The following is a 25,056-nucleotide window of genomic DNA, read 5'->3' as shown; positions in this document are numbered from 1 at the left end:
AAAACGACTTCTCGCTAAAATCATGAAAGTCAAAATTCTGTCCAAACGAGACGTACGAGCGATTTTCTAAAAGTTTGCACATGTTGCTACACGTAATAGCTAGAAATGCACGTCGAAAATTTAGCAGGATCCGTGTTCACCGAGCAGAAAAACGACTTCTCGCTAAAATCATGAAAGTCAAAATTCTGTCCAAACGAGACGTACGAGCGATTTTCTAAAAGTTTGCACATGTTGCTACACGTAATAGCTACAAATGCACGTCGAAAATTTAGCAGGATCCGTGTTCACCGAGCAGAAAAACGACTTCTCGCTAAAATCATGAAAGTCAAAATTCTGTCCAAACGAGACGTACGAGCGATTTTCTAAAAGTTTGCACATGTTGCTACACGTAATAGCTACAAATGCACGTCGAAAATTTAGCAGGATCCGTGTTCACCGAGCAGAAAAACGACTTCTCGCTAAAATCATGAAAATCAAAATTCTGTCCAAACGAGACGTACGAGCAATTTTCTAAAAGTTTGCACATGTTGCTACACGTGATAGTTACAAATGCACCTCGTCGAAAATTTTTATTTAAAAGTATAGATTGAGAAAGTGGCACGTGAGGAACGTACGTAACCTAGATCGATGCACGTGTTTTACTGCACCGGGCACGAACGTACGACGATTTACACACACACACACACAGTCAATATCGCCGGTTTTTACAAAAGGCAAAGTCTTAAGTAAACATTTAAAGCCTCTGTAAGTTTTATCGCTTTTGCATTCTTGCAACTTAATTTAATTGGTTGTTTTTTGGAAAACAGATAAAACTATAAAAAGAATGAAAAACGGTTTTGACGAGTCCTTTACCTATGTTTAGTTCAGAATTTCGAATTCAGCGGTAAAAGTATGTAAATCTATATTATCCAATACACAGGACATAAAGGTAAGAGGAATGGATATTTTTACCAATACATTCATATTCTTAAATATCTGAATATTCTTCCTACTTGACCGACTTACTTTATAAATATATTTTTTAGGGACACGTGTCGTTCGGTTGAAGGAAACAGGATATCTATACAGTGTATAGGTATTCACCCTTGGGAAAAATTTTAGACTTTGTTGAAAAGTTATGGAACATTCCTAGCAACGGATCGGGGTGAGTTATACATTATTCGATTCGCCTAATTCAGTACATTATTGATATGCATTTCTATGCATCTGTGGAAATTCGTTATTTTTTTATAAACTGTTACTGTTATTGTTAGAAATATGACTTAAAATTCGTTAGTTTCTTTAGTGTTTAGGAGTGTGTGTGTGTGTGCGCGCGCGCGCGCGCGCGTGTGTGTGTGTGTGTGAAAGAAGCACACGTCGAGAAATGTTCTTTTAGTTTTTAAGTTTTCTTTTCACAATGGAAAATAAGTGTGTTTGTTTTGTAACAAGATTCATTATAATAAATAATATAAACAGTATTTTAACATGGTAGCAGAGGTCCGTGGTTTGTTCGTTAACAGTAAAGAAAAGAAATTTAGTTGTGAAAGGAAGATAACCTAAGATAGAAGCATGGCAAGTGAAAAAAAGGACGATTTCATGTTACAAATATTTTATGGAACTGGAAATTCAGGCTAAATTTATTTTTAGAAATGAAAGACTGTAACGAGGTTATTCTACATGATGAAAGACCGGCTGAAATAAGAGTCGAAGATTGGAATAAAAAAGAAATTAAAGCAAAAAGTTACATCGTAAACAGTATTTCAAACACTCAGTTAGAATTAATAATATCAGAAACGACTGCGAAAAATATGATTGCAAAGCTTGACGAAATTTATCTAGTTAAAAACAGTGCAGTAAAGCTATTGTGTAAAAGAAGATTGTTAGAATTAAAAATGAAAGAAGGTGAAAATCCAAGTGACTTCTTTAACGAATTTGAAACGCATATAAATAGGCTCAAAAATACTGGTGAGACTGTGAATGAAGAGGATAAATTGAATTATCTGTTATTAACGTTAACTTCTCACTTATTGTTGATATTATTGATGCACTGCCAACGAAGGAGAAAACAGTTGAGTATGTAAAATCTAAATTACTGTTAGAGTATCAAAAGAGAAACGGTAAAAGTTACTACTTTGAGTACAGCAGAAATTACACTCGCACGTTTAGTTCAAATTTAACTAAAAATCCTAGAGGTCATAGGTTTCGACACGTACAACGCAATCAGAACAAATATCTCAATTCAAAGGATAATCAGCATAGCAGTGCAACGACTACTGAAGCGGTACGTTACAAGTGTAATAAGTCAGGGCACATCCAACGTTACTGCCCAGAAAACTTTAATAATTATTACAAAAGGCAACCTTTTCAAACATATACAAAATAGACACGATACAAAAGTGGCTGGAAATTCGAGTCTAGATGACAGTAGAAATTACAATTCATTCAAGGTTGAAGTAATGAAAAGTAGCAAAATAGAAGAAGTAGAAATATTAAATGGCTACTAGATAGTGGTTGCTCAGATCACATAATAAACACAGATGAGTACTTTTATGAATCCAAAAATCTACAAAACCCGGTTGATATTAAAGTTGGTGATGGTTTTAAACTAATATCTGGAAAAATTGGTAATGTAATGATTAACATTAAATCGTTGCTATGTTCATTTTAAAAATTATAAATAATTTATCTAATTGGATCTATTCTACATTGTCAAATGGGAATTTGTAGAACGTGTATGATGCATAAAAATCATTTTTTTAGGCATAGAACTTCCACGAGTCGGTCAGGCGGACAGTATTAAAACCAGGTATGTAGACAGTACATGCAGCAACAGTAAAAAATGTCTCCCCGCCGCTGACAGTGTTTACAATATATAGTAAATTACTATTGCACGCAGTACGTTGGTTTAACTTGTTTTTATTATTAAATTTCATTATCATCTAAGTCTGGTATATTTTGATTTTTTACAGAATCAATCATCATCAAATGAAATTTCTGAAATTTCTTTTAAGAACTGATTAAATAAATCATCCTTTCCTTGCTTGGAAGGTTTATAAAACACGTAATGGCTTAAGTACCCAATGAAATTATCTTTTTTGCTGAAAATAGAAAATATAATATTTATTATTTTGTATTATATGTTAGAAAAACATATTAAAAAACGTGTGGAACTGCAAATACTAACCGACAATATTCAGGCAAAAAGTGTTTACTATGCTTCCACGTAGTTTCTGTTTTATTCGTATGAGCGCCTGTTTCTGGATCTTTAAAATGTAAACTATTTACGGTTTACGGTGAGATGTTTATACCCTTAGTTTTTAAAAGCCATTGCATTATATAAAGATATTTGAAAAGCAAAGAACGTGGTTTTCTAAAAACAAACTCAGTTACAGATATTGTTTTAAAATTACCATATATGCTAACATATAATTATGAGCAATGTCGTGATATTATATAACTAACATTAAATAAAAATACTGCGCAGCAATTGTGGAAGGGTAGAGTAGATAGAGACTGATGAATCAACATTTTGTTGTAGAAATAATGGCACAGAGGCCATTTGAAAATTAATCACAGCGTCAATTTTCAAGATCTCATTACTGATGCTTACATGAATTAAATTGAAGACGCCACTTTTTTCTAACATATAATACTATCAATATTTTATATTTCCAATAAGAGTAACTTCATTGGATACCTGAGCCATTATGTATTTAGTAAATGTATATATAATAGAAAGATGGTGATTTATTCAATGAGATATTTGCAGAAATAGCAGAAATTTCATTCAATAAATGTTATTGTTAACAAATTAGCATTTTACTAGCTGGCATTTTGAACACATGTAACGACAGTCACTTGTTTCCACCTGTGAACCTATCAGAATATATTTAAAATACTTAGTTACTTTGTAAAAATACCGAATTTCCGCAGATAATGAAATGCATATAAATAATATACTGAATTAGACGAATCGAATTACGTATAACTCATCCCGATCGTTGAACGGGTCGTTTGCTAGGAATATACCAAAAAACGTTCTTGACAAGTCTATAAAATACTTCAGTTCACTTTCATTATTAGATGCGTTGACTTTAATTCTATAAATTATAATGATAAGTTCAAGATTTTACAGAAAGAGTTTATTTGTAATATTAAAGATTTCCTATATAAGGACAAGAAGAATACTTTTACCAATATCTATCCATCTATCTTAATATTCTTCCCACTTGGCCCACTTACTTTAACGAGTCTGAGTAAATCATCAGTACTATCTCTATTTTTATTAATAAAATGAATCTGTGATTCCATATCCAAAGATATAGTAAAAGCTACAAAATTCAGATTATTCAAGTTACTTCTATCACTCATCAAATTTTTTATGAAATTCTATGCTAATTCATGCTCTTTAAAATATTTATAATCTACTGGGACTTCATTAACTTTATGTTTTAATAAATCAATAATCAAAGTATCTATAATTAATATTAAAATCAAATAACAGTGTCAAAATAGTATTAATATTATCTTTTATTAATACTATCAATCTCTGGTATTTAAATTTTATTAAATATTTCAAATCTGTTATCACCTTGTTCAAATAATTTATTACTAGTTTTGATAATATATTTTGGGATGGATTTTTTTAGAATGATAGCAATTCAGTTGTGAATTTTTATGAGGAACAAAGGGTTATTATTATACAATTAACATGTATATAATTCATTAACTTGCCCATTTAGGGGTAACATGTTATGCATAAATAGAGATTTACATACTTGTATAAATACCCACACTAAAATCATGTAAATATCTAAATCATTTTTAAATCTATGATTTGGAAAATTTTAGGGACTTGGAACTTAATTCATCCTTTATCTTACAGTTTTATCGTCAACACGTGGCCAACACGTATGCGAAGAAGGCAAAATCATGAGCCAGATGCTGGTATAACCCAGACCTAACCAAGACCTAACCGGTGTTATCCTCTAAAATATTGATCGAAACCAGGTTTAATTGACTGCTTCAGTGTGGTACCACATTACTACGTGATTCAAACACGAAAAAAACCCAGGATCTGGCCAACAAGTTTGCGAAAAAGGCGAAAGTATAAGCCAGATGCGCGCATATCCCAGACCTAACCCAGACCTAACCGGTGTTATCCTCTAAAATATTGATCGAAACCAGGTTTAATTGACTGCTTCAGTGTGGTACCACATTACTACGTGATTCAAACACGAAAAAAACCCAGGATCTGGCCAACAAGTTTGCGAAAAAGGCGAAAGTATAAGCCAGATGCGCGCATATCCCAGACCTAACCCAGACCTAACCGGTGTTATCCTCTAAAATATTGATCGAAACCAGGTTTAATTGACTGCTTCAGTGTGTTACCACATTAGTACGTGATTCAAACACGAAAAAAACCCAGGATCTGGCCAACAAGTATGCGAAAAAGGCGAAAGTATAAGCCAGATGCGCGCATATCCCAGACCTAACCCAGACCTAACCGGTGTTATCCTCTAAAATACTGACCGAATCCAGGTTTAATTGACTGTTACTGTGTGGTACCACATTACTACGTGATTCAAACCAGAAGAAACCCAGGATCTGGCCAACAAGTATGCGAAGAAGGCATAATCATGAGCCAGATGCGGGCATAACCCAGACCTGACCCAGACCTAACCGGTGTTATCCTCTAAAATATTGATCGAAATCAGGTTTAATTGACTGCTTCTTTGTGGGCCCACATTACTGCGTGATTCAAACCGGAACAAACCATGGATCTGACCAACATAGTAGTATACAGGGTGTTCGGCCAGCCCTGAGAAACATTTTAATAGGAGATTCTAGAGGCCAAACTAAGACGAAAATCAAGAATACCAATTTGTTGATGGTGGCTTCGTTAAAAAGTTATTAACAATTAAATTCAAAAATTTCAAATCGTTCCGGAAAAATTATTTTCGGCTGCGGAGGTCAATTACAAGCATTTTCAGTGAATAGGCATATATTCGAAATCCTACTCAGTTTCGAGAAAAAAATTCGAGTATGTGTTGATATTTTTCGGCGAAAAACAAATTTTTCAAAAATTTTTCTAAAAAAATTATTTTCGGTTGCAGGGGTCAATTACAATCATTTTTGGTCATTACACATACCCCCGAAATCCTACGCACTTTCGAGGAAAAAATTCCTTACCGAAAATCTAATCGGGTGCCTATATTTTTCGATGAAAAAAAAAGATTTCAAATCGTTCTGTGAAAAATTATTTTCAGTTGCGAGGGTCGGTGACAATCATTTTTTATGTATAGACATACCCCCGAAATCTTGCGCATTTTCGAGAAAAAAATTCAGTACGAGCGGAACTTTAAACATTAATAACTTTTTAACAGTGCCTCCATCAACAAATTGGTATTCTTGATTTTCGTCTTATTTTGACCTCTAGAATCCCCCATTAAAATTTTTCCCATGGATGGCCAAACACCCTGTATGTAGGGAACCGTGCAGTTGAAAATTATTAAATCGCGCACGAATTTTTGGCCGTACAGCGAATCGTTCGCTGTCCACGAGCTTGCACGAGCGAAGACGGTTACCGCCGAAAAAGCCGTCAACACGCGGCGAGCGTACGGCCGAACAGCTGATGGGTGAATAACCCAGAAAGCGAGAAAAGACAGCACGGAAGAGAGAAAGATTGAAGAAAAGTACGTAGTAGGTGTGACTGTGTTTAACGAAATAAATACGAGTGTACCGATTAACGAACAAACACGGTTCCTGATAATCCCATACATACATACGTACAGTGTTGTTCCAAGTGGAGTTTGAAAAAGATGCTAATAAAAATGTTGCATAGTCATAACCACCTGGTTCAGTTACTACATTCACCCTGTAAAAACAACACAATAATATTATTTATTATTTTCTTTTCACGTTCTTAACTTTATTTTTATTTTTAGTTTGAGTTTTACATTTCTCCTTCTCTTCGTCTTGCTTTTCTTTCTCCTTTTCCTTTTCATTTTTCTGTTTTTCTTTCTTTTTTCAATAGCTTTTCTTCTTTTAATTTCTCGGCTTGTTTTTTTCTTTTCTAATCGTTCTTCTTTCATTCTTTGTTTTTCTTTTTCCTGGTTATCAATTGCTTCTATTTTTTCAAGCTGAGCCTATTTTCATGTCTTTGATGTAACTTTGATTGCACACACTCTTTCTATATTTCTTTTCTTTTCTTTTCTTTGTTGTTTTTTCAATCTTTTGATAATGTTGATAATGTTTATCCAGAATAGATTCTGAAGAATCTTTGTCTTTACGAGAAAATAAGTAAAGTAACGTTGTAGAATTAATGTAGTTTGATTTCAGTACCATCGGAAACAAAACAATTCCCATTAGAAAAAAGTAAAAGCATCATTGTCATGAAATATTAAAGTTAATTAATGATCAGTATATCATATATTAGTTTCTTCTAGCGAAACGTTGTTAAATTAGTCTTCTACACTGGTATTGGTTTTACTGTTACTATGAACTGCACTGCGTTGAACATCAGCAGTGCTTTCTCTCTGCGAGTTGTGTCCCGATTGTATTTTAATATTTTCTATATAGAAAAGAAAATTGTTCCCCTCTCAGATCATCTGGAATATGCTCTTGAATGCTATGTAAAACTACCTATATTGCTGTCATTGATGTCAGTTTCATCTGGCGACATGAATTCTAATTTATTTTCTTCTTTCTGAAATACGTTTTGTGTAGTAAATTGTATTTGAGTTAAACGGTCATAGGCCACCACAAGCTTTAAAAGCATTTCCTTCTTCATGGAATTTATATATGGTATGATATATTGGTGCGAAATTCACCTTCGTAATGGGTTTAGTCTACCTACGTACTTTGTCTACGTTCCTGCACTACCCTTCGCCATGCAACTTTTAATCGTCTAAATATTCCTACATCGCATGGCTGGAAAATATGAGTTGCATTAGGTAATAATATACAAAAAAGTAAAATGAGTTTACTCAAAACAAAAATTATGTAAATTGAAATTTATGCAGGACCTGCGACCATCTAATAATACCAGTATAGGAAAGGTGACTCCATTCTCGACCATTTATGGTACATACACACAATATATGTATTAGTGTGGGGATTGAAATGAATTCGGTCAAGGTGTAATTTCATTAATATTGATTTAATATATACAGGGTGTTTGGCCACACCTGGGAAAAATTTTAATGGGAGATTCTAGAAGCCAAAATAAGACGAAAATTAAGAATATCAATTTTTCGACTGAGGTTTCGTTAAAAAGTAGTTATTAATAACATTAAATAAAAAAATTTCAAATCGTTCTGAAAAAATTATTTTTGGTCGCGGAGGTCAGTTAGAATCGTACCCCCGAAATCCTACTCAGTTTCGACAAAAAAAATTCAAGTAAAAAAGAATTTCGAATCGTCTTGGAAGAATTAGTTTTCGTTGCAGGGGTCAGTTACAAGCATTTTTTTTTTTGGTCGACAGCCGGATCGAACGATTTTAATGTTTCAAACAGCAACACAACGCACATTTTAATGGAGAATATGTAGAGATGTTGGAAAAGTTGTTCCTTGACCCCGTAAAGTGAGAAAAATCCCATATAACTGGTCAAATTTTCAAACAGCCCCCGCAACTCCTACTGATATAGTGAATAGTGAATATATTCCAATGAAACGTTTTTTTTCGCGAGTAGAGCTCATGGGTACCTACACAAAGAGTATTATTAAACAACTATTTTACAAACTGAATAAAAATCAGAAAGGAATTTTTAAGAAAAATCGACAGGCAGTGCCTAAATTTTTCGACGAAAGAAAAAGAAAATTTCAAATCGTTCTGAAAAAATTACTTTCGGTTTCGGGGGTCAATTACAATTATTTTCGGTGAATAGACATACCACATACGAAATCCTGCGCATTTTCGAGAAAAAAATTCGAAAGTAAGAGCGGAACTTTAAACGTCAATAACTTTGTTTAGTATCGTATTACTCCATCAACAAATTGGTATTCTTGATTTTCGTTCTACTTTAACCTCTAGAATCTCCCATTACAATTTCTCCCAGGGGATTCTAGAGACCAAAGTAAGACGAAAATCAAGAATACCAATTTGTTAATGGAGGCTTTATTAAAAAGTTGTTAACGTTTAAAGTTCCGCCCGTACTGAATTTCTTTCTCGAAAATGCGCATGATTAGGGGGATATGACGATTCACCCAAAATGGTTGTAAGTAACCCCCGCAACCGAAGATAATTTTTCCAAAACGATTTGAAATTTTTCTTTTCCATCGAACAAATTTCACACATTCTCGAATTTTTATCTCGAAAGTGGGTAAGATTTCGGAGGTATGTGTATTCACCAAAAATGATTGTAATTGACCCCCGCAACCGATAACAATTTTTCCAGAACGATTTGAAATTTTTGAGTTTAATTGTTAATAACTTTTCAACGTAGCCTCTATCAACAAATTGGTATTCTTGATTTTCGTCTGTATTTTCGTATTTTGGCATCTAGAATCCCCCATTAAAATTTTTCCCAGGGGTGGCCGAACACCCTGTACATATGTGTTCCCCGAGCAGGAAAACGACTTTTCGCTAAAATCATGAAAGTAAAAATTCTGTCCAAATGAGGAGTAGGAGTGATTTTCTAAGAGTTTGCTCATGATGCTACACGTAATAGCTACAAATGCACCTCATCGAAAATTTTTATTTAAAAGTATAGATTGAGAAAGTGGCACGTGAGGAACGTACGTAACCTAGATCGATGCACGTGTTTTACTGCACCGGGCACGAACGTACGACGATTTACACACACACACACACAGTCAATATCGCCGGTTTTTACAAAAGGCAAAGTCTTAAGTAAACATTTAAAGCCTCTGTAAGTTTTATCGCTTTTGCATTCTTGCAACTTAATTTAATTGGTTGTTTTTTGGAAAACAGATAAAACTATAAAAAGAATGAAAAACGGTTTTGACGAGTCCTGTACCTATGTTTAGTTCAGAATTTCGAATTCAGCGGTAAAAGTATGTAAATCTATATTATCCAATACACAGGACATAAAGGTAAGAGGAATGGATATTTTTACCAATACATTCATATTCTTAAATATCTGAATATTCTTCCTACTTGACCGACTTACTTTATAAATATATTTTTTAGGGACACGTGTCGTTCGGTTGAAGGAAACAGGATATCTATACAGTGTATAGGTATTCACCCTTGGGAAAAATTTTAGACTTTGTTGAAAAGTTATGGAACATTCCTAGCAACGGATCGGGGTGAGTTATACATTATTCGATTCGCCTAATTCAGTACATTATTGATATGCATTTCTATGCATCTGTGGAAATTCGTTATTTTTTTATAAACTGTTACTGTTATTGTTAGAAATATGACTTAAAATTCGTTAGTTTCTTTAGTGTTTAGGAGTGTGTGTGTGTGTGCGCGCGCGCGCGCGCGCGTGTGTGTGTGTGTGTGAAAGAAGCACACGTCGAGAAATGTTCTTTTAGTTTTTAAGTTTTCTTTTCACAATGGAAAATAAGTGTGTTTGTTTTGTAACAAGATTCATTATAATAAATAATATAAACAGTATTTTAACATGGTAGCAGAGGTCCGTGGTTTGTTCGTTAACAGTAAAGAAAAGAAATTTAGTTGTGAAAGGAAGATAACCTAAGATAGAAGCATGGCAAGTGAAAAAAAGGACGATTTCATGTTACAAATATTTTATGGAACTGGAAATTCAGGCTAAATTTATTTTTAGAAATGAAAGACTGTAACGAGGTTATTCTACATGATGAAAGACCGGCTGAAATAAGAGTCGAAGATTGGAATAAAAAAGAAATTAAAGCAAAAAGTTACATCGTAAACAGTATTTCAAACACTCAGTTAGAATTAATAATATCAGAAACGACTGCGAAAAATATGATTGCAAAGCTTGACGAAATTTATCTAGTTAAAAACAGTGCAGTAAAGCTATTGTGTAAAAGAAGATTGTTAGAATTAAAAATGAAAGAAGGTGAAAATCCAAGTGACTTCTTTAACGAATTTGAAACGCATATAAATAGGCTCAAAAATACTGGTGAGACTGTGAATGAAGAGGATAAATTGAATTATCTGTTATTAACGTTAACTTCTCACTTATTGTTGATATTATTGATGCACTGCCAACGAAGGAGAAAACAGTTGAGTATGTAAAATCTAAATTACTGTTAGAGTATCAAAAGAGAAACGGTAAAAGTTACTACTTTGAGTACAGCAGAAATTACACTCGCACGTTTAGTTCAAATTTAACTAAAAATCCTAGAGGTCATAGGTTTCGACACGTACAACGCAATCAGAACAAATATCTCAATTCAAAGGATAATCAGCATAGCAGTGCAACGACTACTGAAGCGGTACGTTACAAGTGTAATAAGTCAGGGCACATCCAACGTTACTGCCCAGAAAACTTTAATAATTATTACAAAAGGCAACCTTTTCAAACATATACAAAATAGACACGATACAAAAGTGGCTGGAAATTCGAGTCTAGATGACAGTAGAAATTACAATTCATTCAAGGTTGAAGTAATGAAAAGTAGCAAAATAGAAGAAGTAGAAATATTAAATGGCTACTAGATAGTGGTTGCTCAGATCACATAATAAACACAGATGAGTACTTTTATGAATCCAAAAATCTACAAAACCCGGTTGATATTAAAGTTGGTGATGGTTTTAAACTAATATCTGGAAAAATTGGTAATGTAATGATTAACATTAAATCGTTGCTATGTTCATTTTAAAAATTATAAATAATTTATCTAATTGGATCTATTCTACATTGTCAAATGGGAATTTGTAGAACGTGTATGATGCATAAAAATCATTTTTTTAGGCATAGAACTTCCACGAGTCGGTCAGGCGGACAGTATTAAAACCAGGTATGTAGACAGTACATGCAGCAACAGTAAAAAATGTCTCCCCGCCGCTGACAGTGTTTACAATATATAGTAAATTACTATTGCACGCAGTACGTTGGTTTAACTTGTTTTTATTATTAAATTTCATTATCATCTAAGTCTGGTATATTTTGATTTTTTACAGAATCAATCATCATCAAATGAAATTTCTGAAATTTCTTTTAAGAACTGATTAAATAAATCATCCTTTCCTTGCTTGGAAGGTTTATAAAACACGTAATGGCTTAAGTACCCAATGAAATTATCTTTTTTGCTGAAAATAGAAAATATAATATTTATTATTTTGTATTATATGTTAGAAAAACATATTAAAAAACGTGTGGAACTGCAAATACTAACCGACAATATTCAGGCAAAAAGTGTTTACTATGCTTCCACGTAGTTTCTGTTTTATTCGTATGAGCGCCTGTTTCTGGATCTTTAAAATGTAAACTATTTACGGTTTACGGTGAGATGTTTATACCCTTAGTTTTTAAAAGCCATTGCATTATATAAAGATATTTGAAAAGCAAAGAACGTGGTTTTCTAAAAACAAACTCAGTTACAGATATTGTTTTAAAATTACCATATATGCTAACATATAATTATGAGCAATGTCGTGATATTATATAACTAACATTAAATAAAAATACTGCGCAGCAATTGTGGAAGGGTAGAGTAGATAGAGACTGATGAATCAACATTTTGTTGTAGAAATAATGGCACAGAGGCCATTTGAAAATTAATCACAGCGTCAATTTTCAAGATCTCATTACTGATGCTTACATGAATTAAATTGAAGACGCCACTTTTTTCTAACATATAATACTATCAATATTTTATATTTCCAATAAGAGTAACTTCATTGGATACCTGAGCCATTATGTATTTAGTAAATGTATATATAATAGAAAGATGGTGATTTATTCAATGAGATATTTGCAGAAATAGCAGAAATTTCATTCAATAAATGTTATTGTTAACAAATTAGCATTTTACTAGCTGGCATTTTGAACACATGTAACGACAGTCACTTGTTTCCACCTGTGAACCTATCAGAATATATTTAAAATACTTAGTTACTTTGTAAAAATACCGAATTTCCGCAGATAATGAAATGCATATAAATAATATACTGAATTAGACGAATCGAATTACGTATAACTCATCCCGATCGTTGAACGGGTCGTTTGCTAGGAATATACCAAAAAACGTTCTTGACAAGTCTATAAAATACTTCAGTTCACTTTCATTATTAGATGCGTTGACTTTAATTCTATAAATTATAATGATAAGTTCAAGATTTTACAGAAAGAGTTTATTTGTAATATTAAAGATTTCCTATATAAGGACAAGAAGAATACTTTTACCAATATCTATCCATCTATCTTAATATTCTTCCCACTTGGCCCACTTACTTTAACGAGTCTGAGTAAATCATCAGTACTATCTCTATTTTTATTAATAAAATGAATCTGTGATTCCATATCCAAAGATATAGTAAAAGCTACAAAATTCAGATTATTCAAGTTACTTCTATCACTCATCAAATTTTTTATGAAATTCTATGCTAATTCATGCTCTTTAAAATATTTATAATCTACTGGGACTTCATTAACTTTATGTTTTAATAAATCAATAATCAAAGTATCTATAATTAATATTAAAATCAAATAACAGTGTCAAAATAGTATTAATATTATCTTTTATTAATACTATCAATCTCTGGTATTTAAATTTTATTAAATATTTCAAATCTGTTATCACCTTGTTCAAATAATTTATTACTAGTTTTGATAATATATTTTGGGATGGATTTTTTTAGAATGATAGCAATTCAGTTGTGAATTTTTATGAGGAACAAAGGGTTATTATTATACAATTAACATGTATATAATTCATTAACTTGCCCATTTAGGGGTAACATGTTATGCATAAATAGAGATTTACATACTTGTATAAATACCCACACTAAAATCATGTAAATATCTAAATCATTTTTAAATCTATGATTTGGAAAATTTTAGGGACTTGGAACTTAATTCATCCTTTATCTTACAGTTTTATCGTCAACACGTGGCCAACACGTATGCGAAGAAGGCAAAATCATGAGCCAGATGCTGGTATAACCCAGACCTAACCAAGACCTAACCGGTGTTATCCTCTAAAATATTGATCGAAACCAGGTTTAATTGACTGCTTCAGTGTGGTACCACATTACTACGTGATTCAAACACGAAAAAAACCCAGGATCTGGCCAACAAGTTTGCGAAAAAGGCGAAAGTATAAGCCAGATGCGCGCATATCCCAGACCTAACCCAGACCTAACCGGTGTTATCCTCTAAAATATTGATCGAAACCAGGTTTAATTGACTGCTTCAGTGTGTTACCACATTAGTACGTGATTCAAACACGAAAAAAACCCAGGATCTGGCCAACAAGTATGCGAAAAAGGCGAAAGTATAAGCCAGATGCGCGCATATCCCAGACCTAACTCAGACCTAACCGGTGTTATCCTCTAAAATACTGACCGAATCCAGGTTTAATTGACTGTTACTGTGTGGTACCACATTACTACGTGATTCAAACCAGAAGAAACCCAGGATCTGGCCAACAAGTATGCGAAGAAGGCATAATCATGAGCCAGATGCGGGCATAACCCAGACCTGACCCAGACCTAACCGGTGTTATCCTCTAAAATATTGATCGAAATCAGGTTTAATTGACTGCTTCTTTGTGGGCCCACATTACTGCGTGATTCAAACCGGAACAAACCATGGATCTGACCAACATAGTAGTATACAGGGTGTTCGGCCAGCCCTGAGAAACATTTTAATAGGAGATTCTAGAGGCCAAACTAAGACGAAAATCAAGAATACCAATTTGTTGATGGTGGCTTCGTTAAAAAGTTATTAACAATTAAATTCAAAAATTTCAAATCGTTCCGGAAAAATTATTTTCGGCTGCGGAGGTCAATTACAAGCATTTTCAGTGAATAGGCATATATTCGAAATCCTACTCAGTTTCGAGAAAAAAATTCGAGTATGTGTTGATATTTTTCGGCGAAAAACAAATTTTTCAAAAATTTTTCTAAAAAAATTATTTTCGGTTGCAGGGGTCAATTACAATCATTTTTGGTCATTACACATACCCCCGAAATCCTACGCACTTTCGAGGAAAAAATTCCTTACCGAAAATCTAATCGGGTGCCTATATTTTTCGATGAAAAAAAAAGATTTCAAATCGTTCTGTGAAAAATTATTTTCAGTTGCGAGGGTCGGTGACAATCATTTTTTATGTATAGACATACCCCCGAAATCTTGCGCATTTTCGAGAAAAAAATTCAGTACGAGCGGAACTTTAAACATTAATAACTTTTTAACAGTGCCTCCATCAACAAATTGGTATTCTTGATTTTCGTCTTATTTTGACCTCTAGAATCCCCCATTAAAATTTTTCCCATGGATGGCCAAACACCCTGTATGTAGGGAACCGTGCAGTTGAAAATTATTAAATCGCGCACGAATTTTTGGCCGTACAGCGAATCGTTCGCTGTCCACGAGCTTGCACGAGCGAAGACGGTTACCGCCGAAAAAGCCGTCAACACGCGGCGAGCGTACGGCCGAACAGCTGATGGGTGAATAACCCAGAAAGCGAGAAAAGACAGCACGGAAGAGAGAAAGATTGAAGAAAAGTACGTAGTAGGTGTGACTGTGTTTAACGAAATAAATACGAGTGTACCGATTAACGAACAAACACGGTTCCTGATAATCCCATACATACATACGTACAGTGTTGTTCCAAGTGGAGTTTGAAAAAGATGCTAATAAAAATGTTGCATAGTCATAACCACCTGGTTCAGTTACTACATTCACCCTGTAAAAACAACACAATAATATTATTTATTATTTTCTTTTCACGTTCTTAACTTTATTTTTATTTTTAGTTTGAGTTTTACATTTCTCCTTCTCTTCGTCTTGCTTTTCTTTCTCCTTTTCCTTTTCATTTTTCTGTTTTTCTTTCTTTTTTCAATAGCTTTTCTTCTTTTAATTTCTCGGCTTGTTTTTTTCTTTTCTAATCGTTCTTCTTTCATTCTTTGTTTTTCTTTTTCCTGGTTATCAATTGCTTCTATTTTTTCAAGCTGAGCCTATTTTCATGTCTTTGATGTAACTTTGATTGCACACACTCTTTCTATATTTCTTTTCTTTTCTTTTCTTTGTTGTTTTTTCAATCTTTTGATAATGTTGATAATGTTTATCCAGAATAGATTCTGAAGAATCTTTGTCTTTACGAGAAAATAAGTAAAGTAACGTTGTAGAATTAATGTAGTTTGATTTCAGTACCATCGGAAACAAAACAATTCCCATTAGAAAAAAGTAAAAGCATCATTGTCATGAAATATTAAAGTTAATTAATGATCAGTATATCATATATTAGTTTCTTCTAGCGAAACGTTGTTAAATTAGTCTTCTACACTGGTATTGGTTTTACTGTTACTATGAACTGCACTGCGTTGAACATCAGCAGTGCTTTCTCTCTGCGAGTTGTGTCCCGATTGTATTTTAATATTTTCTATATAGAAAAGAAAATTGTTCCCCTCTCAGATCATCTGGAATATGCTCTTGAATGCTATGTAAAACTACCTATATTGCTGTCATTGATGTCAGTTTCATCTGGCGACATGAATTCTAATTTATTTTCTTCTTTCTGAAATACGTTTTGTGTAGTAAATTGTATTTGAGTTAAACGGTCATAGGCCACCACAAGCTTTAAAAGCATTTCCTTCTTCATGGAATTTATATATGGTATGATATATTGGTGCGAAATTCACCTTCGTAATGGGTTTAGTCTACCTACGTACTTTGTCTATGTTCCTGCACTACCCTTCGCCATGCAACTTTTAATCGTCTAAATATTCCTACATCGCATGGCTGGAAAATATGAGTTGCATTAGGTAATAATATACAAAAAAGTAAAATGAGTTTACTCAAAACAAAAATTATGTAAATTGAAATTTATGCAGGACCTGCGACCATCTAATAATACCAGTATAGGAAAGGTGACTCCATTCTCGACCATTTATGGTACATACACACAATATATGTATTAGTGTGGGGATTGAAATGAATTCGGTCAAGGTGTAATTTCATTAATATTGATTTAATATATACAGGGTGTTTGGCCACACCTGGGAAAAATTTTAATGGGAGATTCTAGAAGCCAAAATAAGACGAAAATTAAGAATATCAATTTTTCGACTGAGGTTTCGTTAAAAAGTAGTTATTAATAACATTAAATAAAAAAATTTCAAATCGTTCTGAAAAAATTATTTTTGGTCGCGGAGGTCAGTTAGAATCGTACCCCCGAAATCCTACTCAGTTTCGACAAAAAAAATTCAAGTAAAAAAGAATTTCGAATCGTCTTGGAAGAATTAGTTTTCGTTGCAGGGGTCAGTTACAAGCATTTTTTTTTTTGGTCGACAGCCGGATCGAACGATTTTAATGTTTCAAACAGCAACACAACGCACATTTTAATGGAGAATATGTAGAGATGTTGGAAAAGTTGTTCCTTGACCCCGTAAAGTGAGAAAAATCCCATATAACTGGTCAAATTTTCAAACAGCCCCCGCAACTCCTACTGATATAGTGAATAGTGAATATATTCCAATGAAACGTTTTTTTTCGCGAGTAGAGCTCATGGGTACCTACACAAAGAGTATTATTAAACAACTATTTTACAAACTGAATAAAAATCAGAAAGGAATTTTTAAGAAAAATCGACAGGCAGTGCCTAAATTTTTCGACGAAAGAAAAAGAAAATTTCAAATCGTTCTGAAAAAATTACTTTCGGTTTCGGGGGTCAATTACAATTATTTTCGGTGAATAGACATACCACATACGAAATCCTGCGCATTTTCGAGAAAAAAATTCGAAAGTAAGAGCGGAACTTTAAACGTCAATAACTTTGTTTAGTATCGTATTACTCCATCAACAAATTGGTATTCTTGATTTTCGTTCTACTTTAACCTCTAGAATCTCCCATTACAATTTCTCCCAGGGGATTCTAGAGACCAAAGTAAGACGAAAATCAAGAATACCAATTTGTTAATGGAGGCTTTATTAAAAAGTTGTTAACGTTTAAAGTTCCGCCCGTACTGAATTTCTTTCTCGAAAATGCGCATGATTAGGGGGATATGACGATTCACCCAAAATGGTTGTAAGTAACCCCCGCAACCGAAGATAATTTTTCCAAAACGATTTGAAATTTTTCTTTTCCATCGAACAAATTTCACACATTCTCGAATTTTTATCTCGAAAGTGGGTAAGATTTCGGAGGTATGTGTATTCACCAAAAATGATTGTAATTGACCCCCGCAACCGATAACAATTTTTCCAGAACGATTTGAAATTTTTGAGTTTAATTGTTAATAACTTTTCAACGTAGCCTCTATCAACAAATTGGTATTCTTGATTTTCGTCTGTATTTTCGTATTTTGGCATCTAGAATCCCCCATTAAAATTTTTCCCAGGGGTGGCCGAACACCCTGTACATATGTGTTCCCCGAGCAGGAAAACGACTTTTCGCTAAAATCATGAAAGTAAAAATTCTGTCCAAATGAGGAGTAGGAGTGATTTTCTAAGAGTTTGCTCATGATGCTACACGTAATAGCTACAAATGCACCTCATCGAAAATTTTTATTTAAAAGTATAGATTGAGAAAGTGGCACGTGAGGAACGTACGTAACCTAGATCGATGCACGTGTTTTACTGCACCGGGCACGAACGTACGACGATTTACACACACACACACACAGTCAATATCGCCGGTTTTTACAAAAGGCAAAGTCTTAAGTAAACATTTAAAGCCTCTGTAAGTTTTATCGCTTTTGCATTCTTGCAACTTAATTTAATTGGTTGTTTTTTGGAAAACAGATAAAACTATAAAAAGAATGAAAAACGGTTTTGACGAGTCCTGTACCTATGTTTAGTTCAGAATTTCGAATTCAGCGGTAAAAGTATGTAAATCTATATTATCCAATACACAGGACATAAAGGTAAGAGGAATGGATATTTTTACCAATACATTCATATTCTTAAATATCTGAATATTCTTCCTACTTGACCGACTTACTTTATAAATATATTTTTTAGGGACACGTGTCGTTCGGTTGAAGGAAACAGGATATCTATACAGTGTATAGGTATTCACCCTTGGGAAAAATTTTAGACTTTGTTGAAAAGTTATGGAACATTCCTAGCAACGGATCGGGGTGAGTTATACATTATTCGATTCGCCTAATTCAGTACATTATTGATATGCATTTCTATGCATCTGTGGAAATTCGTTATTTTTTTATAAACTGTTACTGTTATTGTTAGAAATATGACTTAAAATTCGTTAGTTTCTTTAGTGTTTAGGAGTGTGTGTGTGTGTGTGTGCGCGCGCGCGCGCGTGTGTGTGTGTGTGTGAAAGAAGCACACGTCGAGAAATGTTCTTTTAGTTTTTAAGTTTTCTTTTCACAATGGAAAATAAGTGTGTTTGTTTTGTAACAAGATTCATTATAATAAATAATATAAACAGTATTTTAACATGGTAGCAGAGGTCCGTGGTTTGTTCGTTAACAGTAAAGAAAAGAAATTTAGTTGTGAAAGGAAGATAACCTAAGATAGAAGCATGGCAAGTGAAAAAAAGGACGATTTCATGTTACAAATATTTTATGGAACTGGAAATTCAGGCTAAATTTATTTTTAGAAATGAAAGACTGTAACGAGGTTATTCTACATGATGAAAGACCGGCTGAAATAAGAGTCGAAGATTGGAATAAAAAAGAAATTAAAGCAAAAAGTTACATCGTAAACAGTATTTCAAACACTCAGTTAGAATTAATAATATCAGAAACGACTGCGAAAAATATGATTGCAAAGCTTGACGAAATTTATCTAGTTAAAAACAGTGCAGTAAAGCTATTGTGTAAAAGAAGATTGTTAGAATTAAAAATGAAAGAAGGTGAAAATCCAAGTGACTTCTTTAACGAATTTGAAACGCATATAAATAGGCTCAAAAATACTGGTGAGACTGTGAATGAAGAGGATAAATTGAATTATCTGTTATTAACGTTAACTTCTCACTTATTGTTGATATTATTGATGCACTGCCAACGAAGGAGAAAACAGTTGAGTATGTAAAATCTAAATTACTGTTAGAGTATCAAAAGAGAAACGGTAAAAGTTACTACTTTGAGTACAGCAGAAATTACACTCGCACGTTTAGTTCAAATTTAACTAAAAATCCTAGAGGTCATAGGTTTCGACACGTACAACGCAATCAGAACAAATATCTCAATTCAAAGGATAATCAGCATAGCAGTGCAACGACTACTGAAGCGGTACGTTACAAGTGTAATAAGTCAGGGCACATCCAACGTTACTGCCCAGAAAACTTTAATAATTATTACAAAAGGCAACCTTTTCAAACATATACAAAATAGACACGATACAAAAGTGGCTGGAAATTCGAGTCTAGATGACAGTAGAAATTACAATTCATTCAAGGTTGAAGTAATGAAAAGTAGCAAAATAGAAGAAGTAGAAATATTAAATGGCTACTAGATAGTGGTTGCTCAGATCACATAATAAACACAGATGAGTACTTTTATGAATCCAAAAATCTACAAAACCCGGTTGATATTAAAGTTGGTGATGGTTTTAAACTAATATCTGGAAAAATTGGTAATGTAATGATTAACATTAAATCGTTGCTATGTTCATTTTAAAAATTATAAATAATTTATCTAATTGGATCTATTCTACATTGTCAAATGGGAATTTGTAGAACGTGTATGATGCATAAAAATCATTTTTTTAGGCATAGAACTTCCACGAGTCGGTCAGGCGGACAGTATTAAAACCAGGTATGTAGACAGTACATGCAGCAACAGTAAAAAATGTCTCCCCGCCGCTGACAGTGTTTACAATATATAGTAAATTACTATTGCACGCAGTACGTTGGTTTAACTTGTTTTTATTATTAAATTTCATTATCATCTAAGTCTGGTATATTTTGATTTTTTACAGAATCAATCATCATCAAATGAAATTTCTGAAATTTCTTTTAAGAACTGATTAAATAAATCATCCTTTCCTTGCTTGGAAGGTTTATAAAACACGTAATGGCTTAAGTACCCAATGAAATTATCTTTTTTGCTGAAAATAGAAAATATAATATTTATTATTTTGTATTATATGTTAGAAAAACATATTAAAAAACGTGTGGAACTGCAAATACTAACCGACAATATTCAGGCAAAAAGTGTTTACTATGCTTCCACGTAGTTTCTGTTTTATTCGTATGAGCGCCTGTTTCTGGATCTTTAAAATGTAAACTATTTACGGTTTACGGTGAGATGTTTATACCCTTAGTTTTTAAAAGCCATTGCATTATATAAAGATATTTGAAAAGCAAAGAACGTGGTTTTCTAAAAACAAACTCAGTTACAGATATTGTTTTAAAATTACCATATATGCTAACATATAATTATGAGCAATGTCGTGATATTATATAACTAACATTAAATAAAAATACTGCGCAGCAATTGTGGAAGGGTAGAGTAGATAGAGACTGATGAATCAACATTTTGTTGTAGAAATAATGGCACAGAGGCCATTTGAAAATTAATCACAGCGTCAATTTTCAAGATCTCATTACTGATGCTTACATGAATTAAATTGAAGACGCCACTTTTTTCTAACATATAATACTATCAATATTTTATATTTCCAATAAGAGTAACTTCATTGGATACCTGAGCCATTATGTATTTAGTAAATGTATATATAATAGAAAGATGGTGATTTATTCAATGAGATATTTGCAGAAATAGCAGAAATTTCATTCAATAAATGTTATTGTTAACAAATTAGCATTTTACTAGCTGGCATTTTGAACACATGTAACGACAGTCACTTGTTTCCACCTGTGAACCTATCAGAATATATTTAAAATACTTAGTTACTTTGTAAAAATACCGAATTTCCGCAGATAATGAAATGCATATAAATAATATACTGAATTAGACGAATCGAATTACGTATAACTCATCCCGATCGTTGAACGGGTCGTTTGCTAGGAATATACCAAAAAACGTTCTTGACAAGTCTATAAAATACTTCAGTTCACTTTCATTATTAGATGCGTTGACTTTAATTCTATAAATTATAATGATAAGTTCAAGATTTTACAGAAAGAGTTTATTTGTAATATTAAAGATTTCCTATATAAGGACAAGAAGAATACTTTTACCAATATCTATCCATCTATCTTAATATTCTTCCCACTTGGCCCACTTACTTTAACGAGTCTGAGTAAATCATCAGTACTATCTCTATTTTTATTAATAAAATGAATCTGTGATTCCATATCCAAAGATATAGTAAAAGCTACAAAATTCAGATTATTCAAGTTACTTCTATCACTCATCAAATTTTTTATGAAATTCTATGCTAATTCATGCTCTTTAAAATATTTATAATCTACTGGGACTTCATTAACTTTATGTTTTAATAAATCAATAATCAAAGTATCTATAATTAATATTAAAATCAAATAACAGTGTCAAAATAGTATTAATATTATCTTTTATTAATACTATCAATCTCTGGTATTTAAATTTTATTAAATATTTCAAATCTGTTATCACCTTGTTCAAATAATTTATTACTAGTTTTGATAATATATTTTGGGATGGATTTTTTTAGAATGATAGCAATTCAGTTGTGAATTTTTATGAGGAACAAAGGGTTATTATTATACAATTAACATGTATATAATTCATTAACTTGCCCATTTAGGGGTAACATGTTATGCATAAATAGAGATTTACATACTTGTATAAATACCCACACTAAAATCATGTAAATATCTAAATCATTTTTAAATCTATGATTTGGAAAATTTTAGGGACTTGGAACTTAATTCATCCTTTATCTTACAGTTTTATCGTCAACACGTGGCCAACACGTATGCGAAGAAGGCAAAATCATGAGCCAGATGCTGGTATAACCCAGACCTAACCAAGACCTAACCGGTGTTATCCTCTAAAATATTGATCGAAACCAGGTTTAATTGACTGCTTCAGTGTGGTACCACATTACTACGTGATTCAAACACGAAAAAAACCCAGGATCTGGCCAACAAGTTTGCGAAAAAGGCGAAAGTATAAGCCAGATGCGCGCATATCCCAGACCTAACCCAGACCTAACCGGTGTTATCCTCTAAAATATTGATCGAAACCAGGTTTAATTGACTGCTTCAGTGTGTTACCACATTAGTACGTGATTCAAACACGAAAAAAACCCAGGATCTGGCCAACAAGTATGCGAAAAAGGCGAAAGTATAAGCCAGATGCGCGCATATCCCAGACCTAACTCAGACCTAACCGGTGTTATCCTCTAAAATACTGACCGAATCCAGGTTTAATTGACTGTTACTGTGTGGTACCACATTACTACGTGATTCAAACCAGAAGAAACCCAGGATCTGGCCAACAAGTATGCGAAGAAGGCATAATCATGAGCCAGATGCGGGCATAACCCAGACCTGACCCAGACCTAACCGGTGTTATCCTCTAAAATATTGATCGAAATCAGGTTTAATTGACTGCTTCTTTGTGGGCCCACATTACTGCGTGATTCAAACCGGAACAAACCATGGATCTGACCAACATAGTAGTATACAGGGTGTTCGGCCAGCCCTGAGAAACATTTTAATAGGAGATTCTAGAGGCCAAACTAAGACGAAAATCAAGAATACCAATTTGTTGATGGTGGCTTCGTTAAAAAGTTATTAACAATTAAATTCAAAAATTTCAAATCGTTCCGGAAAAATTATTTTCGGCTGCGGAGGTCAATTACAAGCATTTTCAGTGAATAGACATATATTCGAAATCCTACTCAGTTTCGAGAAAAAAATTCGAGTATGTGTTGATATTTTTCGGCGAAAAACAAATTTTTCAAAAATTTTTCTAAAAAAATTATTTTCGGTTGCAGGGGTCAATTACAATCATTTTTGGTCATTACACATACCCCCGAAATCCTACGCACTTTCGAGGAAAAAATTCCTTACCGAAAATCTAATCGGGTGCCTATATTTTTCGATGAAAAAAAAAGATTTCAAATCGTTCTGTGAAAAATTATTTTCAGTTGCGAGGGTCGGTGACAATCATTTTTTATGTATAGACATACCCCCGAAATCTTGCGCATTTTCGAGAAAAAAATTCAGTACGAGCGGAACTTTAAACATTAATAACTTTTTAACAGTGCCTCCATCAACAAATTGGTATTCTTGATTTTCGTCTTATTTTGACCTCTAGAATCCCCCATTAAAATTTTTCCCATGGATGGCCAAACACCCTGTATGTAGGGAACCGTGCAGTTGAAAATTATTAAATCGCGCACGAATTTTTGGCCGTACAGCGAATCGTTCGCTGTCCACGAGCTTGCACGAGCGAAGACGGTTACCGCCGAAAAAGCCGTCAACACGCGGCGAGCGTACGGCCGAACAGCTGATGGGTGAATAACCCAGAAAGCGAGAAAAGACAGCACGGAAGAGAGAAAGATTGAAGAAAAGTACGTAGTAGGTGTGACTGTGTTTAACGAAATAAATACGAGTGTACCGATTAACGAACAAACACGGTTCCTGATAATCCCATACATACATACGTACAGTGTTGTTCCAAGTGGAGTTTGAAAAAGATGCTAATAAAAATGTTGCATAGTCATAACCACCTGGTTCAGTTACTACATTCACCCTGTAAAAACAACACAATAATATTATTTATTATTTTCTTTTCACGTTCTTAACTTTATTTTTATTTTTAGTTTGAGTTTTACATTTCTCCTTCTCTTCGTCTTGCTTTTCTTTCTCCTTTTCCTTTTCATTTTTCTGTTTTTCTTTCTTTTTTCAATAGCTTTTCTTCTTTTAATTTCTCGGCTTGTTTTTTTCTTTTCTAATCGTTCTTCTTTCATTCTTTGTTTTTCTTTTTCCTGGTTATCAATTGCTTCTATTTTTTCAAGCTGAGCCTATTTTCATGTCTTTGATGTAACTTTGATTGCACACACTCTTTCTATATTTCTTTTCTTTTCTTTTCTTT

At 33.2% G+C, this 25,056-nt stretch overlaps 3 long non-coding RNA genes across 3 annotated transcripts; all 3 read left to right on the top strand.

Moving 5' to 3' along the window:
• The first annotated feature begins 1,350 nt into the window (after positions 1-1,350).
• Positions 1,351-5,108, top strand: LOC143341007 (uncharacterized). Its single transcript, XR_013079547.1, has 3 exons — positions 1,351-2,603; positions 2,740-2,785; positions 4,865-5,108. It is a non-coding gene; the product is annotated as an uncharacterized LOC143341007 (long non-coding RNA).
• A 5,348-nt stretch (positions 5,109-10,456) lies between these two features.
• Positions 10,457-14,964, top strand: LOC143341009 (uncharacterized). The gene is made up of 3 exons (XR_013079548.1): positions 10,457-11,709; positions 11,846-11,891; positions 13,971-14,964. It is a non-coding gene; the product is annotated as an uncharacterized LOC143341009 (long non-coding RNA).
• Positions 14,965-19,385: 4,421 nt separating this feature from the next.
• LOC143341015 (uncharacterized) lies at positions 19,386-23,829 on the top strand. The gene is made up of 3 exons (XR_013079551.1): positions 19,386-20,638; positions 20,775-20,820; positions 22,900-23,829. It is a non-coding gene; the product is annotated as an uncharacterized LOC143341015 (long non-coding RNA).
• The last annotated feature ends 1,227 nt before the right edge of the window (positions 23,830-25,056 follow it).

The sequence above is a fragment of the Colletes latitarsis genome, chromosome 4 (assembly GCF_051014445.1).
Source record: "Colletes latitarsis isolate SP2378_abdomen chromosome 4, iyColLati1, whole genome shotgun sequence".
NCBI lineage: Eukaryota > Metazoa > Arthropoda > Insecta > Hymenoptera > Colletidae > Colletes > Colletes latitarsis.
The sequence above is the reverse complement of the archived record's forward strand: the minus strand, read 5'-3'. Positions and strand labels throughout refer to the sequence as shown.